The sequence below is a fragment of the Cherax quadricarinatus genome, chromosome 100 (genome assembly GCF_038502225.1).
Source record: "Cherax quadricarinatus isolate ZL_2023a chromosome 100, ASM3850222v1, whole genome shotgun sequence".
NCBI classification, from domain to species: domain Eukaryota; kingdom Metazoa; phylum Arthropoda; class Malacostraca; order Decapoda; family Parastacidae; genus Cherax; species Cherax quadricarinatus.
In genome coordinates, this window is record NC_091391.1 from 7,024,712 (window position 1) to 7,043,172 (window position 18,461).

Below are 18,461 nucleotides of genomic sequence, written 5' to 3' on the forward strand. Positions count from 1 at the left end.
TTTAATACTTGACGTGCTGTTGGAGTGTGAGCAAAGTAACATTTATGAAGGGATTCAGGGAAACCGGCAGGCCGGACTTGAGTCCTGGAGATGGGAAGTACAGTGCCTGCACTCTGAAGGAGGGGTGTTAATGTTGCAGTTTAAAAACTGTAGTGTAAAGCACCCTTCTGGCAAGACAGTGATGGAGTGAATGATGGTGAAAGTTTTTCTTTTTCGGGCCACCCTGCCTTGGTGGGAATCGGCCGGTGTGATAATAAAAAAAAAAAATAAAATAATGATAATTATACTTAAGTGTACTTTTTTTTATTTTTTCAACAAGTCGGCCGTCTCCCACCGAGGCAGGGTGACCCAAAAAGAAAGAAAAAATCCCCAAAAAGAAAATACTTTAATTATCATTCAACACTTACACCTCACTCACAGATAATCACTGTTTTTGCAGAGGTGCTCAGAATACAACAGCTTAGAAGCATATAGGTATAAAAATACACAACATATCCCTCCAAACAGCCAATATCCCAAACCCCTCCTTTAAAGTGCAGGCATTGTACTTCACATTTCCTAAATAAACTAACTTACAATTTCTTTGTTTTCTTCTCACTCTACACATTATGTAACTTTTCTGTTTTCTTTAGTAACTTTTCTGTTTATGTAAGTGTATTTATGTAAGTGCGTTTACGTGTTGTTTGGGGGTCTGAAATGGACTAATCTCAGTTACATGAACATCTTTGGAGTGAAAAAATATCAGTATATTACGATCAGGATTACTCACTACACAAGCTCTTATCTTCAACTCATTGTCTCTGATTGTATGAATTGTTTCCACCAAATGCATGGGCAGTCTCCCTCCCACATAACCCAGCATTAAGCTTGTCTAACCTCTGTTTTTTTTTTCTAATGTTCATACTTTATGCTTGTTCATCACAGCTTCATCAATAATATTCCTGTTGAGTGCCATGATTATTATCCCGAGAGAAGATGGGGTTATGACAAGATTCAAAATAACTTTATTCACTTACGGCGGCTGAGTAGGTATGGTACTTTTCGAAATAATGTTAGTAGAATTATCGACAATATGTTTAGGTAAAAGGACAATGTGACATTTTATTGTGGCAACATTTCACTCTTCAGGAGCTTTGTCAAGCTGTTACAGCGAAACATTACCACAATAATATGTCACATTAGTTGCCTTTGCGCCCTTTTACCTAAACATATTGTCGATAATTCTACTAACATTATTTTGAAAAGTACCATACCTACTCAGCCATAAGTGAATAAAGTTATTTTGAATCTAAACATGGTATTTGTTGTTTACATAATGGGATAACAATAGGCCTCTCAAAAAATTAACCCATCTCTAGGGTAACTGAAAAGGAGGTGTAGAAAATACTGTATCCATGGTATAGTGTGGCAGAATTTGGCATGCAGCATTGATTGATGCATATATTTCCTAAATTTACCGCATGTTCTCTATACTGATTTTTTTCCATGCAGTGTGGGATTGGAAAAGAGAATTTCATAAGTGTTTTAATGAGAAACTGAAGTGTGAAGCATTACATGAGGGTAAACTGTGTGTGTCTATGTACTATATTATATAGGTGTATGCTTAACAATTCACAAGTGGTCAAAATTATTTACAAGCAATCTCTCTCACCTCTCACTCTGCAGCTGGATTCAGACCTGCATACTCTGCATCAGAGTACACAGTACTTTATCTGGGGTGTGGCTGTGTGGCTAAAGTGCAGTGTGTGGCTAAGATGTAGTGTGTGCAGGTTTGAATCCTGCTGTGGACTAAGAGATAATGTTTCTACATAGGTGTGTGTATTTGTGCCTGCTTTTGTGTGTGTGTGTGTGTGTGTGTGTGTGTGTGTGTGTGTGTGTGTGTGTGTGTGTGTGTGTGTGTGCGCGTGTGCGTGTGCATGTGCGCGTGTATGTGTGTTCATGTGGGTGTGTCAGTTTGTGTGTACTCACCTAGTTGTAGTTGCATGGGTTGAGTCACAGTTCCTGGCTCTGCCTCTTCATTGGTTGCTACTAGGTCACTCTGCCTGCTCCATGAGCTTTATCATACCTCTTCTTAAAGCTATGTATGGATCCTGCCTCCACTACATCACTTTGCAGACTATTCCACTTCCTGACAACTCTGTGACTGAAGAAATACTTCCTAACATCCCTGTGACTCATCTGAATCCTCAACTTCCAATTGTGACTACTTGCTACTGTGTTCCATCTCTGGAACTTCCTGTTTCTGTCCACCTTGTCAATTCCTGTCAGTACTTTATATGTCGTTATCATCATATCCCCCTTATCTCTCCTGTCCTCCAGTGTCGTCAGGTCGATTTCCCTTAACCTCTCCTCGTAGGACATACCTCTTAGCTCTGGGACTAGTCTTGTTGCAAACCCTTGCACTTCCTCTAATTTCCTTACATGCTTGGCTAGATGTGAGTTCCAAACTAGTGCTGCATACTCCAATAAAGGCCTGACATACACAGTGTACAGGGTCCTGAACAATTCCTTATTGAGAGGTTGGAATGCTATTCTTAGGTTTGCTAGGCACCCTTATGCTGCAGCAGTTATTTGGTTGATGTGCACCTCAGATGTGCCTGGTGTTATACTTACCCTAAGATCCTTTTCCTTGAGTGAGGTTTGTTGTCTTTGACCCTCTATACTCTCTGCGGTCTTCTTTGCCCTTCCTTAATCATCATGACTTTGCACTTGGTGGGGTTGAACTCCAGGAGCCAATTGCTGGACCAGGTCTGCAGCCTGTCCAGATCCCTTTGTAGTTCTGCCTGGTCCTCATCCAATTGAATTCTTCTCATCTACTGAACGTGTGTGTGTGTGTGTGTGTGTGTGTGTGTGTGTGTGTGTGTGTGTGTGTGCGCGCGCGTGCATGTGTGTGTGCACGTGCGTGTGTGTGTGCGCGTGTGTGCGCGCGTGCGTGTGCGCGTGCGTGCACGCGTGCATATATGTATATACACACGTTGTATATTCAAGTACATACAGTAAGTCCTCAACTTACAAACAAGTTGAGAATCTTCTGTATTGTACATAATATCATTATTATATCATTATTGTGTATAATATCATTTTTATATCATTATACACAATACAGAAGGTCCCCAACATGTTCATATGACTTCCTATATCTCGTGTATCTCACATGCAACAGTACAATATAATGCAAATATTTTCAGTCTGCTAGAGAGCCTCCTGAGGGTCTGCACTCACAAACTAGAAGTGTTCAATCAGGTTAGGTTAGGTAAGGTTCATCAAGAAACACGACAAGTGTTTCCTGACGTGTGTCTTAGTAATTTAATGACCTGTCACTGGAGCTTTAAGTCATCTGACCAAGGCCTTCCGCTGGCTTACCCCTTCACCCTTTTACAAATTATGGTAATGATATTAATCATTAGATAGTGATTTTAATGAGAAGTGTCACTGTAGGTTTATTCTTTGTCATACTAAGTATGCAATTTACAGTTCTCAGAACATGCAATTCCGTATGTTTATAACTTCTTTTCGAAGATTACACTGAGAATTTTTTTCGACTGCTTATTTTTCAGCCAGAAAAAAAATTAAATGAAAAGTTTAATTATTCTTCCTTACTAGGATGGACTTAAACCTGCAAAAAAAAAAAAAAAAAAAATTGTAATGAGGCAGAAATACGATTTCTGAAGACGCAGATGAAGGCTGGCATTTACAAATCTCCATGCTGTGATTATGACAAATACAGGTACCATCTGACTTACGACCGAGCTTGGTTCTGACCAACCGGTCGGAAGTCAAAATGGATGTAAATCGAACCTTAGAAAATTGCCAATAGGGATAGTAGTAGTTATACATGTGGTGGAAAAGTCAGCTGGTACATGAGAAAGAAAGGTTACAAAAACTATAGCTTGGGTAGCATAAAAGATAAGTTGGGCAAATGTAGAAAGGATGAACACTACAGCAGGCCTGTTGGCCCGAACTGGGCATGTCCTTTATCTGTGTCTGGCAGCCCTGCTGCCAGATGCATGGTCATAAGCCGAGTGATCATATGTCGCGTAGGCTGTAAGTCGGATTGTAAGTGTACTACATTGTGAAAATAATTTGCTTTAAACATCAAGTTTATCAGCATAAGTACAGTACGGCCCCACTTATACGGCGGGTTAGGTTCCAGGCTGTCGCCGGAAAGCAGACATCGCCGGAAAGGAGAATGTCATTTTTTCCACTTATAAATGCATATAAATGCCAGACAACAAGTTTACCCTAACTTATATTAAGTTAGTAATAGAACTAGGCATTAAAAAACACAATAAAAAGTAGAATACATACACAGTACATTCATTACTTACCTTAAAATACAGTGGACCCCCGGTTAACGATATTTTTTCATTCCAGATGTATGTTAAGGTGCCAGTACTGACCGAATTTGTTCCCATGAGGAATATTGTGAAGTAGATTAGTCCATTTCAGACCCCCAAACATACACGCGCAAAAGCACTTACATAAATACACTTACATAATTGGTTGCATTGGGAGGTGATCGTTAAGCGGGGGTCCACTGTATTTGTAGTCTTACTAATGTAGGGTGAGAGGTGAGTAGTACTTATTTGTAGGAAGTCAGGTGTTGGTAGCCCAGGTGTAGGTAGTACTGGCTCCCCGTCCCAAACTTAATATAAGATATTTAAAGAAGCCCAGAGAGATAAAATACACATGCAGTACACTCGCTATTTACCTTAAAATATGTGTAGTCTTAATGTTGGATGAGAGGTGAGTAGTATTTATTTGTAGGAAGTCAGTGTAGGTAGCTGGTAGGTGTAGCCCGCCTGGGCTACACCTACTGGCTACCTACACTGCGGCCCAGAGCCATATTATTACCATCAACATACCTTGTTCACTGAATTTTATCATTTCTGACAACTCCCTTTAGATGCCATGATAAACGAAGGGAGAAGTAATGAATAATTCATGCCGAGAATTGTGAACAAAAGCGGAGTGTTCAGGGGAGTGACTAGGCCAAGCGCAGATTCATGTTTTCTCTGGTGCTGGACCAGAGAAAACAATGTTTTCCCCTCCCGGCTATGACACCTCCATAGCATATAAACATAGCATGTTTATATGCTATGTAATGTGTCTCATATAATTTTGAAGAAAATATCATAGATGGATTAATGAAAATGTCTATATTAATGTAAAATAAGACATTTAATTTTCCCAAGAGTGATTATTATTACATACTGTTAGTATTACTATAGCATTAAGACTAGAGGGACACTTAGTGATTTTAATGTGTACCTGCATGCCAGCACTGTAAGTAAATGTATTTAGGTACAGGTACACAAGTATTATTATCAGAGCACATATAAAATATGCATATGCCATATTGGAGGAATGCCGTAAGGCGAAATGCTGTAAAGCGGGGCCCTACTGTACTCTGTACACACTGAGGATGATGATATTGTATTTGGCACATACTAAATACAGAGAATCAAAGTTAATTTCGACGAAGAAAATATTCTGATGGGATGTAACAACACAGGAGAGAGAGATTAGGGAATCACATAACTGTGTTCCACATATGAATGAGAACGTAGAGCCTTTGCTGAATATTTTTCTTAAATTTGTTAAACCATTAAGGAAGATAATTTAGCAATGTAGTCTGAGGCCTCCATGCATGTTGTGTTAGACTACCCACCCTGTATATATCTGATTAATTTAATTGTATAGGAAATATACGAAATAAGCGAGGAGCATACTTTACTGGTAGTGGGTTTGTGTCGCCCATCTTTAGATATTGTTTAATGTCACCTCTGCACTATTTATAACATTTTAAGTATATTTTTAAATGTTCATATGCTAGTGTACTGTATATTGTAATAAACAGAACAGGGGAAATCAGCTCTAATATACATAGGTATGGTCAGAGAGCTGGTCGTAAGTCCGAGCAGTCGTTAAACAAGTACACCTACCATCCGACTTACGACCGAGTTCGGTTCCAAGAAACCGGTCGTAAGTCGAAATGGTCATAAGTCAAACTTTACTACTGAATATCAACAAAACATTTTTGTAATGACTTTATTTTATTGTTTTATTTTGGTATTTCATGTTTTACTTTACTTTTTATGTTGTTAGTACTGTATTTTATACTGTAAGGTTTAGGATAAACACTGTGTACAACACAAATAGTTGTTTATTTCCCAGAAATTTGGCATAAAAAAAACGGTCGTAAGTCAAGTAGTCGTAAGTCAAGCAGGTCGTAAGTCAGATGGTAGGTGTACGTCGTTACGTGAGGAGAGACTGTATTAAAAAGGATAGGCACTTTAGTTTCCTCTTTTTTGGGTCACCCAGCCTTGGTAGGAGATGGCTGGTGTGGGAAAAAGGGAGGGAACAGTTTAGCAAGACCCATAGGCTAGCTTCAGTCATTCTTCGTCCCCATCCACCTGGCATGCTTGGTTAGCAGAACCTGAGGACAGTGTCTATTAGACCGAAAATTTTTGTGTTAGAAATTTATGAACTACGCTCTTCCGTGTGGGTTACCTGTATTACCCATATGGTCAGTGTTTGGTTAACTCAATCAACACTATAATAAATATATACACACACGCACGCACGTGCGTGCACATACACAATGAAATATACATTGATACATGTGCAAAACCACATCAAAAGTTGAATGATAGCTCCAGGACTTTTGTGTTTCAATCAGCTCATTAGGAGCTTGCAATACTGCAGAAATGAGTAGGATGCCCAGGCCTAGAGCTATTATTCAACTCCCCCTGTGGTTATTTTGCAACTTTTATCACTCATTCGCGATTATTGCATACGTATATTGTAAATTACTGGCATATATATTCGTATTAAAATACACAGAAGATGGAAAAATAACCTGGAGGGTGTTTTGAGGGGTCAATGCCCCTGTGGCCTGGTCCATGACCAGGCCTCCTGGTGGATCAGAGCCTGATCAACCAGGCTGTTACTGCCAGCAAAACACAGATTTACCTTCTATTTGATCTCAAGTAAAATGATCATAGAGATAATAATAATAGTTGTTAAGAAACAGTCTTACAGTTATAGCAAGAGTCAAGGATGACTTAATGTATTGTGCTTCGTGTTATAACGTATTTATTGCAGTACAAATAAGGCTGAATTTGGCTTTATTAGTAGCAGTTTTTTTTACTTATTTTTAAACTTTATTGGGAAGTTTGACTATGACATACCATGCTGTATATTTATTGTAGTTATGCAATATTAGTTTTATTGATAATTTTGTGTATAACGGCTGTAAAGGTGTATTTTATGTGTTGATTTGGCAATGTAAAATTTTGCATTACAAGCCTAATTTTTTAGCAAAAACTTATAATTTGATATCAGAAAAAATGCTAACACTTCACTTTTTTCACAAATAGATTTGATGATTTATTGTACCGCATTTTCCAGCATATAAAGTGCTCTGTTTTGCCCACAAAAAGGACTTGGAAAGTCAGTCTGCGCCTTAAATGCTCAAGGTGAGGGTCAAGAGTAGGCTTTGTGTCACACTTTAGCAGTTGTTTACTAACGTTATGTTACAGCCACTTGGAAACATCGTCATGTATGCTCATGCACCTTATATGCCGGAAAATACGATATATCGCATGCAGTGGCGGACCTACATTTTTGGGGTCCTAGAGCTTGAAATGTTCTGGGGCCCTAAAGCTTGACCTGTTACAGGGGGCCCTTCACAACCCCTTCTCATACAGAAGACCCAAAATATTTAAGCAATGTGGACTAAAGTCACTTTTGGGGCCCCTCAGGGATTAGGGGCCCTGAAGCTCAACCTCCATTATTTTCACAGTAGATCCGCTCCTGATCACACAGGTCTTAGGCTTAGAATTATCAATATATTTATTCCTTAAACATGTTACGATAATGTACTTGAAACAGGATTTACAATTAAAATGGTTGTGAGCTTTTGCAAATGAAGTCAAATCAAATTTGCATTTTTTTCATGTGACAAAAAAATCATTTCTTTCATCAAAAGAAATATTACCCAAACCTCAGTTACTGTACGTATATCCTAGACTATAACATTTATCCTGGTAACAATTATTGTTGCACATTTATTTCAAAGTCCAAAATATTCTGGCACTTTATTTGAGAGTTCAAAACAGTCTGGCCATTTATTTGAAAATCCAAAAACAGTCTGGCCATTTATTTGAAAGCCCAAAAACAGTCTGGCCATTTATTTGAAAATCCAAAAACAGTCTGGCCATTTATTTGAAAATCCAAAAATAGTCTGGCCATTTATTTGAAAGCCCAAAAACAGTCTGGCCATTTATTTGAAAATCCAAAAACAGTCTGGCCATTTATTTGAAAATCCAAAAACAGTCTGGCCATTTATTTGAAAATCCAAAAACAGTCTGGCCATTTATTTGAAAATCCAAAAATAGTCTGGCCATTTATTTGAAAGCCCAAAAACAGTCTGGCCATTTATTTGAAAATCCAAAAACAGTCTGGCCATTTATTTGAAAATCCAAAAACAGTCTGGCCATTTATTTGAAAATCCAAAAACAGTCTGGCCATTTATTTGAAAATCCAAAAACAGTCTGGCCATTTATTTGAAAATCCAAAAACAGTCTGGCCATTTATTTTAAAGCCAAAAACAGTCTGGCCATTTATTTGAGAGTTCAAAACAGTCTGGTCATTTATTTGAAAGCCCAAAAACAGTCTGGCCATTTATTTGAAAGCCCAAAAACAGTCTGGCCATTTATTTGAGAGTTCAAAACAGTCTGGCCATTTATTTGAAAGCCCAAAAACAGTCTGGCCATTTATTTGAAAGCCCAAAAACAGTCTGGCCATTTATTTGAAAGCCCAAAAACAGTGGCCATTTATTTGAAAGCCCAAAAACAGTCTGGCCATTTATTTGAAAGCCCAAAAACAGTCTGGCCATTTATTTGAAAGCCCAAAAAACAGTCTGGCCATTTATTTGAAAGCCCAAAAACAGTCTGGCCATTTATTTGAAAGCCAAAAGCAGTCTGGCCATTTATTTGAGAGTTCAAAACAGTCTGGCCATTTATTTGAAAGCCCAAAAACAGTCTGGCCATTTATTTGAAAGCCCAAAAACAGTCTGGCCATTTACTTGAAAGCCAAAAACAGTCTGGCCATTTATTTGAGAGTTCAAAACAGTCTGGCCACTTATTTGAAAATCCAAAAACAGTCTGGCCATTTATTTGAAAGCCCAAAAACAGTGGCCATTTATTTGAAAGCCCAAAAACAGTCTGGCCATTTATTTGAAAGCCAAAAACAGTCTGGCCATTTATTTGAGAGTTCAAAACAGTCTGGCCACTTATTTGAAAATCCAAAAACAGTCTGGCCATTTATTTGAAAGCCCAGAAACAGTCTGGCCATTTATTTGAAAGCTCAAAAACAGTCTGGCCATTTATTTGAAAGCCAAAAACAATCTGGCCATTTATTTGAAAGCCAAAAACAGTCTGGCCATTTATTTGAAAGCCAAAAACAATCTGGCCATTTATTTGAAAGCCAAAAACAATCTGGCCATTTATTTGAAAGCTAAAAACAGTCTGGTCATATATTTGAGAGTCCAAAACAGTCAGGCCATTTATTGAAAGTCAAAAACAGTGTGGCCATTTATTTGAAAGCCATAAACAAACTGGTCTTTTATTTGAAAGCCCAAAACAGGCATTTGAGAGTCCAAAACAGACAATTTGAGTCCAAAACAATTTGACCATTTATTTGAGTCCAAAACAGTCAGGCCATATTGAGAGTCTAAAACAGTCAGGCCATTTATTTGAGTGTAAAACAATCAGATCATTTATTTAAAAGCCCAAAATAGTCAGGTTATATGTGGTGCCTGTGTTTCACTTATGTCTCCTTGCAAGCAGTAATAGTCTGGTTGATGAAATAATCACCAGGTTGATGAAACAGTCACCAAGCTTAATCACCAGGTTGATGAAACAGTCACCAAGCTTAATCACCAGGTTGATGAAACAGTCACCAAGCTTAACAATTACCAGGTTCAGCTCTGACAGCTTAACCACTCTCAAACTGGCCAAAAATTAAAGAGAGGAATGACTGTTCTTATGTTACAACATGATAAGGGCTAAAGTACAATATTCTTGTCACTGATGGTTAGAAGTAAGCACTAGTAGCCTTAGCAGTTATATAAGAGGTGCATGTCAATAAATTACCATATGTATGAAATTCTGTGTTTTTCTTTGCCTTTCATTGTTATCTTTGAGATCTTAACCCTGGGAAGTCTCGTTTTTTGGGAAGATAAGATTTGTTGGGATTTTTAACCCCACATCATCCTGCAGATACTGCCAACATATACTTAATTTTTTCTTCTCTACTATAGAATCAATACTAGAAAAAAAATTGTAGCTTCAAATACTGAGGCAAAAGACTACCCAAATATTCTATATCTATCTCCTACTAAACCTGCTGAAGTCTCACTCATCATAAGGTCACTAAAAAAGACAGGAGACCTAAGTAACTTGCTGTGGAGAAAATACTCTAGTAAAGGGGGTATCTCTCAGCCCTGAGGGACTTAGCCCTCCCGGAATGGGCTAGTGGACTCTTCCTTCCTAGCAGACAGCTTGATTAAACCCACATGTATGTACCATAGCATCACGAGGCACGCCTTCCTCTCCTTGCTCAAGTTCTTGATTAACTACACAACGAGGGTTAAATGAGAGTAATCACTCTTTTTCCCCTTAGCAGGAAAATTAAGGGAAACCCTGTGCCCCACTTTATTTACAAATTGGGACTATTAATAATTCTAGTCTATAGCTAGATAACAAGAAACCTACCCTCTTATATTGAATACTTTTGCAATGTGTAGCAAGGAAGAGACATAAAGCTGAGTTCAGCACATCCTTTGGGGGGACGATGAGGAGGAAGGTGATGAGGGCGACAGGCTCAGATTGCTTCAAGGAACGGACAAGAGACATGTGTCACAAGGGCTTTGCCTTATCGTTACAAGACACAGGGACAGTAATGACAAGTGCATTCTTGACTCTTGTTCATTCTGACAATCTCAGGAAACTAGGAAAGTTAGACTAGCTCCTTTATATGAGTCAGGAAATTTGTGCTTGAACTAATCAAATAGTGTTTACTGCATCTCCATGTTCTCCCTGCTGTGGATAATACCACAAAACTATGAACAAATGATGGCACTGAATGGTGAAGTGCAACCGGTATTGCGAGTGATTGCAATAAACATTCCCGATGTAGTGGCGAACATTAGTTCAACATTCCCCGAGACACTCAAGCCTTCAGTCAAGTCACCGATATCGACCTTAATGGCGCTGTCAACACCATAACCTCACGTTACGTGAGCAAGGTAAGTCTTAATCTCGCTTGTAACGCCATAAAGAACTGCAGTCCTTGGGCAGACACGAAGCGATTAGGGCTGTCCTATTCGTAGCCGTAATACGTGGGTGATTCACCCAAAACCAAGTATGTACCATAAGGCATTTCAGATGATAATGAAATGCTGAGATATACGCTCCTTTGGAGCAAATTATAGGACTAACAAACTTGTTAATCCACAGCCAAAGTGGACCTGGAACAAAACCCCAAAGGGATGGCCAGGGAGAGGCTGCTGAACATCGTGCTGTTAACAGATAAGTACTGATGGCTATATGTTGTTTCATGCAGTAAAGTGTACTTATCTAACCAGTTCTCCACACTTGCCATCACTCATGTACAAAAAAGCAGCTCGTGTGCTGTCTCTGGAATCTTCAACTTTCCCATCCATACTCAAGACAGCAAGGGTTACCATGATCCTTAAGCAGGTGATCCAGTTGAAGTGAAAAACTATAGGCCTATATCACCCCTCAAGGAAGGTTCCTTGATGTTGGTGAGGGCTCTTGATTTAGGGAATTGGATCTGTGCTCCAGTTCCCCGAATTAAGCCTGAATGCCTTCCACATCCCCCCAGGCACTATATAATCCTCCGGGTTTAGCGCTTCCCCCATGATTATAATAATAATAATAATATAGGCCTATATCAGACTTGCCCTTACTATCTAAAATCTTCGAAAAATAATATGTAAGCGAGTTTACCCCTACCTAATATCTTGCAACTTACTCAACCCTAGCCAGTTTGGGTTTCGGCCAGAAAAAAGTACGAGTGATGTAATTATACAAATACTTGAAGGGCTATATGCAGTGCTTGAAAAAAAAATGAGTATCATCTGGGGCTCTTCATAGACTTGCGGAAAGCATTTGATACAGTGGACCACAGAGAAATAGCAAACATCGAACTAGAGCTAAAGGAATCTTACAGGAGTCAGGAATCACGGGAAGAACTGAAAGCCATAAATTAAATCGAAAGAAACCCAAAGTATTTCTATTCTTATACCAAATCAAAGTCGAGAACAACATCCAGTATTGGGCCCCTACTTAAACAAGATGGGTCCTACACAGATGACAGCAAGGAAATGAGTGAGCTACTCAAGTCCCAATATGACTCAGTTTTTAGCAAGCCGCTAACCAGACTGAGAGTTGAAGGTCTAAATGAATTTTTTATGAGAGAGCCACAGAATTTGGTAAACACAAGCCTATCTGATGTTATCCTGACGCCAAATGACTTCAAACAGGTGATAAATGACATGGCCATGCACTCTGCCCCAGGGCCAGACTCATGGAACTCTGTGTTCATCAAGAACTGCAAGAAGCCCCTATCACGAGCCTTTTCCATCCTATGGAGAGGGAGCATGGACACGGGGGTCGTCCCACAGTTACTAAAAACAACAGACATAGCCCCACTTCAAAAAGGGGACAGTAAAGCAATAGCAAAGAACTACAGACCGATAGCACTAACATCCCATATCATAAAAATCTCTGAAAGGGTCCTAAGCAAGATCGCCACCCATCTAGATACCCATCAATTACACAACCCAGGGCAACATGGGTTTAGAGCAGGTCGCTCCTGTCTGTCTCAACTACTGGATCACTACGACAAGGTCTTAGATGCACTAGAAGACAAAAAAAATGCAGATGTAATATATACAGACTTTGCAAAAGCCTTGGACAAGTGTGACCATGGCGTAATAGCGCACAAAATGCGTGCTAAAGGAATAACAGGAAAAGTTGGTAGATGGATCTATAATTTCCTCACAAACAGAACACGAAGAGTAGTAAACAGAATAAAGTCTGAGGTGGCTACGGTGAAAAGTTCTGTTCCACAAGGCACAGTACTTGCTCCCATCTTGTTTCTCATCCTCATATCTGACACAGACAAGGATGTCAGCCACAGCACCGTGTCTTCCTTTGCAGATGACACCCGAATCTGCATGACAGTGTCTTCCATTGCAGACACTGCAAGGCTCCAGGCGGACATCAACCAAATCTTTCAGTGGGCTGCAGAAAACAATATGAAGTTCAACGATGAGAAATTTCAATTACTCAGATATGGTAAACATGAGGAAATTAAAACTTCATCAGAGTACAAAACAAATTCTGGCCACAAAATAGAGCGAAACACCAACGTCAAAGACCTGGGAGTGATTATGTCGGAGGAGATACCTTCAAGGACCATAACATTGTATCAATCGCATCTGCTAGAAAAATGACAGGATGGATAATGAGAACCTTCAAAACTAGGGAGGCCAAGCCCATGATGACACTCTTCAGGTCACTTGTTCTATCTAGGCTGGAATATTGCTGCAGACTAACAGCACCTTTCAAGGCAGGTGAAATTGTCGACCTAGAAAATGTACAGAGAACTTTCACGGCGCGCATAACGGAGATAAAACACCTCAATTATTGGGAGCACTTGAGGTTCCTAAACCTGTATTCCCCGGAACGCAGGAGGGAGAGATACATGATTATATACACCTGGAAAATCCTAGAGGGACTAGTACCGAACTTGCACACGAAAATCACTCACTACGAAAGCAAAAGACTTGGCAGACGATGCACCATCCCCCAATGAAAAGCAGGGGTGTCACTAGCACGTTAAGAGACCATACAATAAGTGTCAGGGGCCCGAGACTGTTCAACTGCCTCCCAGCACACATAAGGGGGATTACCAACAGACCCCTGGCAGTCTTCAAGCTGGCACTGGACAAGCACCTAAAGTCAGTTCCGGATCAGCCGGGCTGTGGCTCGTACGTTGGTTTGCGTGCAGCCAGCAGCAACAGCCTGGTTGATCAGGCTCTGATCCACCAGGAGGCCTGGTCACAGACCGGGCCGTGGGGGCGTTGACCCCCAGAACTCTCTCCAGGTAAACTCTCCAGGTAAACCTGTGTCTGGCTTCTGACACAAGCATGCCACAATTTATGCTTAATGAGTTGAGAGCATTTATGGATGACAGAGAATCAGTTACAATTAAACTGTCAATCTTTGATACATAGATGCATTTCAGTGCAAGGAGTATGGCAAACAGTTCTGTCTGAAGGGTAGAGGCCCAATTATTGATGCGTGCTCCAGTTTCTTTAAGAGAGCCATCACTCTGTACGACAACAGCAGCACTACCAGCTGCACCAGTGTACGACAACAGCAGCACTACCAGCTGCACCAGTGGATTGGTGAACAGAACCATCAGCGTAAATAATTTGCGAGAGTGTGTGCTGTGTGACTAAGTTATCAATACAGCTTAAGGCCTCATGTTTGGCTTCAAGGCGAAGTTTTGGTTGTGATTTAAGAAGTAGTTTGGGGGGAAATGGAGGAATGGTAGTTTGGAATGGGGTAATATTCCATGGAGCGGAGAAGTGCTGCTGTTGCCTTACTTGACATAGATCATGTATCTGATTCATGCGGAGGTCGGTTCCAGTTTTTTCGATCCATCTGGAGGAGTGTTCACCAGTGCTGAGGAAAGTTTGGAGGGCTTCTGTGCAGGGGTTTGAATGAGCTTGCCTGAGCATATTAACCCCAATTAGGATATTTCTTTCAATAACACGATCTCTGATGCTTGGAATATCAAGTTCTTTTTGCATATTTAAAATTTTGGCAGTACGAGGGCTTCCTAAAATGATCCTCATTGCTTCGTTCTGCAGTTTTTCCAGCCCTCCAAGCTTCCAGTCAGACACAAGAGCAAGTAGTGGCGCAGCATAATCAACCAATGATCTAATATAAGCAAGATACATCATTTTCACAATTTTAACATTAGCACCATACCTGGGGTGAAGCCCTGCCACAACTCTAAGTGCTCTTAGTCGTTCTTTGTATTGGCGACAAAGTCTTGTTACAACAGGTCCAAGTAGTGGAACCTCAAAGCCTAGATACCTGTATCTGCTTACATATTCTAGAAGAGACCCATCATGCAATTGGATCTGACGAACTGTGCCTCTCTGTCGAGGAGGACGCCTATTGAGTATCTTTGTTTTATCAGTAGAGATTATCAACCCCAGGTCCTGACACGAGGCTAGTACATGATTAAGAATGTTTTGGGTGTTGGAGAATCCGGTGGTGTGAATCATTATGTCATCAGCAAAACTAACCATATAATGATGAGGCTGGCTAGGCATGGCATTAAGTAAGGCATTAATCAAAATGTTGAAAAGGGTGGGACTAAGCACACCTCCCTGTGGGGTTCCTAATTCAAAGTCTTTAGTTTCACTTCTATGTCCCTGGAACAACACAGACGATTTTCTGTTGGACAGGTAGCCTTTAATCCAGCGGAGAAGCCATCCTCCAACATCCATTCTGACAAGTTCACTAATGATTACATGTCGGTTGGCTACATCGAAAGCGGATTTAAGGTCAAGGAAGGTAGTGTATGAGCTGTCAGTGTGCAGGGTGAGAAAGGTGGTAATGCAATGATGCACACTCCTTTCATGCATGAAACCATGTAACCGGGGAGACAAAAATTGTTTGATTCTGTACATGAGACGATTAAGAATCATTCTCTCAAATGTTTTACACAAGCAGCTAGTAAGAGATATTGGGCGAAATGCATTTTGTTGATTGGGCTTAGGAATTGGAATGATGAGGCTGTTGGTCCAAGATTGAGGGAGCTCCCCAGTGACATAGCTCATGTTATATAATTAAAATAATGGATTACCTGGTACTCGACACAGCAATCTGAGTATGTTGTAAGTAATACCATCCTCACCAGGCGACGTGGAGTTGCCCTTAGTTAGTGCTGCATCAAGTTCATAATTAGTGAAAGGAATGTTGCAATCATCTGCCTTGCTGAGCATAAAGCAAACAAGTCTCTCCCTTGCATCATACTTGTCCATTAATTGTGCCTGTGTGGTACTGGGAAGATTGTCATAGCTAGATGTAGCAGCCCAAGCACTAACTCATTCGCCCTATGCAAGGGATGAGGGTGCGCGATCTGCCCAGTTCTGTTACCCTTAATTCTATTTATGTCCCTCCAAGCCCGGCTAAGTGGGGTGTGAGCATTAAGACCGTTGACAAATTTTTCCCAGTCTGCCGCAGCTCTATCATACGCTCTCTGGCAGCAGCAAGGGCAGTTTGGAAGAGCCTCAGCATTCCAGGGGTACGATGTTTTCTATAGGCTAGGCCTAGTCTGCGAGCAGTGCGTTTCAGTGTACGAAGTTTAGAATCATTGTAATAAGTATGGTTTTTGAAGGAGGTACGATTATTATGGAAGTTTGTTGGGTTTAGAGTACCAAGAGGTTGCAGTGGCGGCTCTAAGTAGTTCTGAATACTGCTCACAAGGTCATTGTTAAAGGTCTCTACAGAGGAACACTCACAGGAATTATACCAGTCAGTCACATGTGCAACAAAGTCATCATGCTGATCAGTGGGAACATTAAAACGTTTCCGTTTGAATATCCCACCAGGAAGGATAGTATTACAAATATCTAGTGAGGTTAGCCTTGGGAAATGATCAGACGCTATATCTGTTACAATGGAGGACTCACAGCTGGCAGAAGTAATGTTGAAGCCCAGGCACAGATCAAGGACGCCTCCATAGATATGTGTGGGTTCAAGGTCACCCACAATTTGCACATTACCATGACTGTTTAAGAGTGACAACAGTTGATTGCCATTACGATTACCAAACTGTGAGTTTCCAATGCTTTTGTGTCTTGCATTATGGTAGCAGTGACCATCCAAGACCATGTGGTAGTGGTCCAGAAGTTGTGAGAGGCAGCAGTGACCATCCAAGACCATGTGGTAGTGGTCCAGAAGTTGTGAGAGGCAGCAGTGACCTTTACTTTTGATATACCTTTGAAGAGTTTCGAGAGTTTCCCTACTCTCGGAGCCCGGCTATGGGTCAGGTTCGTCTGGTGCTTGCCTGGTCAACCAGGCTGCTGCTGCTGGAGGCCCGCTGCCCCACATATCCATCACAGCCTGGATAATCTGGCACCTGGCGAAGATGCATGTCCAGTTTCCTCTTGAAAGCTTCAACACTTGTTCCAGCAGTGTTTCTGATATCTTCTGATAATGTGTTGAACAGTCTGGGACCCCGGAAGTTGATACAGTGTTCCCTTATTGTGCCCACAGTACCCCTGATCCTCACGGGGTTTATTTTACACTTCCTCCCATATCTCTCACTTCAGCATATTGTTATGGCAGTGTGCAGATTTGGGACCAAGCCCTCGAGTACTTTCGAGGTGTACATTATCAGCACCTTTCAAGGCAGGTGAAATTGCTGACCTAGAAAATGTACAGAGAACTTTCACGGCGCGCATAACGGAGATAAAACACCTCAATTACTGGGAGCGCTTGAGGTTCCTAAACCTGTATTCCCTGGAACGCAGGCGGGAGAGATACATGATTATATACACCTGGAAAATCCTAGAGGGACTAGTACCGAACTTGCACACGAAAATCACTCACTACGAAAGCAAAAGACTTGGCAGACGATGCACCATCCCCCCAATGAAAAGCAGGGGTGTCACTAGCACGTTAAGAGACCATACAATAAGTGTCAGGGGCCCGAGACTGTTCAACTGCCTCCCAGCATACATAAGGGGGATTACCAACAGACCCCTGGCAGTCTTCAAGCTGGCACTGGACAAGCACCTAAAGTCGGTTCCTGACCAGCCGGGCTGTGGCTCGTACGTTGGTTTGCATGCAGCCAGCAGTAACAGCCTGGTTGATCAGGCTCTGATCCACCAGGAGGCCTGATCACAGTCCGGGCCGCGGGGGCGTTGACCCCCGGAACTCTCTCCAGGTAAACTCCAAGTATCTCTCTTCCACTCCAGTGAGTACATGTTCAAGACTTGCAGGCGTTCCCAGTAGTTTAGGGGCTTAACTGGCTCAGTGTGAGCCATAGACAATCTCTGTATTTGTTCCAGCTCCGATATTTCTCCTGCCCTGAACGGGGCCGTCAGCACTAAGCAATATTCTAAGTGAGGGAACACTAGTGATTTGAGGAGTGTCACCATCGGCATTATTTCTCTTGTTTTGACAGTTCTCATTAGCCACCCGGTCATCTTCCTGGCTGTTGTGATCTTTGTCTTGTTATGGTCTTTGAAAGAAAGGTCAGCTGCCCTGCTTTGTACAACTCTTGGGAATCCAAATGGATGGCGATATTGCTTCTTAAAACTCTTCCCAAGATTTTTA

At 41.1% G+C, this 18,461-nt stretch overlaps 1 long non-coding RNA gene across 1 annotated transcript; it reads left to right on the top strand.

The window, feature by feature from the left end:
- The first annotated feature begins 747 nt into the window (after window positions 1–747).
- LOC128704708 (uncharacterized) lies at window positions 748–10,173 on the top strand. Its single transcript, XR_008409579.2, has 2 exons — window positions 748–9,884; window positions 9,918–10,173. It is a non-coding gene; the product is annotated as an uncharacterized lncRNA (long non-coding RNA).
- Window positions 10,174–18,461: the final 8,288 nt, after the last annotated feature.